The sequence below is a fragment of the Microtus ochrogaster genome, chromosome 5 (assembly GCF_000317375.1).
Source record: "Microtus ochrogaster isolate Prairie Vole_2 chromosome 5, MicOch1.0, whole genome shotgun sequence".
Classification (NCBI taxonomy): domain Eukaryota; kingdom Metazoa; phylum Chordata; class Mammalia; order Rodentia; family Cricetidae; genus Microtus; species Microtus ochrogaster.
This window is the reverse complement of record NC_022012.1, coordinates 81,623,925-81,624,917: the sequence shown is the minus strand read 5'-3', so window position 1 is coordinate 81,624,917 and position 993 is coordinate 81,623,925.

Below are 993 nucleotides of genomic sequence, written 5' to 3'. Positions count from 1 at the left end.
CTCCCTCACCCTTAGCTGAGTTATAACATCAGGAATAGTGCCACGGGGCTTCCGAATGGCCACTGCAAGTGCCCAGTCCCTCGCCCTTAGCCTAGTTATAACTTTTTAAAATCTTCTGATCCAGACCATGATCCCTGGTCAATCACTGTCTGGCTTCCACTTAACTATGACGGAGAAATCGTTGGGGAGGTCCCCAAATCCCCACCCCCACTCTATCCCCCACACTCCTGTCAAGAAGAGATATATATGGAACAGGTGGCATTTCAAAGACATCATAAAAGCCAGCCCGGGCTGGGAGGGTGTCACTTGCCATCTGCTCGGCTCCTGTCACAAACATGCCTCCAGGGCTTCCCTGTTAGACTTCACAGCCTCTAAAGGTGCAAAGGGAAAAAATAATCTCCCCCATCATGAATATCAAGAAGCAAAACACTCCATTTTCAAATGGGAAGTATCTCCAAAGGAAAATGATCCTACACCCTACCCCATGAGAATGGCTGGCATTTTGGCTGAAATGCAAATACTCCAACAGGCACTTTCAGCCTAGGGACCAGGTTTCCAGACAGGCTCACTTCCTGGGGAATATTAAGAAGTGCTCCTGGGTGACTTGAAGAGAAGCCTGCACGGATGTCCTTTCTGAAGTGTTCTCCTCTCTCAAATCTGCACTTAAAACCTAAAGTCTGTGCTCTCCATCGCTGTAATACATTGGTGGTAACTTTGCTTTCTTTTGTTTTTTGATTTGAAACAGGGTTTCTCTGTGTTGTCCTGGAACTCGTGTGAAGCCCAGGCTGACCTCAAACACACAAAAATTCACCTGCCTTTGCTTCCCAAGTGCTGTGATAAAGGCATGAGCCACCACAGCCTGGCTAACTTTGCTTTTAAAAAACAAAAACAAGCCGGGTGGTTGTAGTAATAAGAGTGGCGGGGCTGAGTCCCCAGCACCCCACTGCCCAAGGCTAGCTTATGCCCCGAAATAATTACACGGACACTGTATTC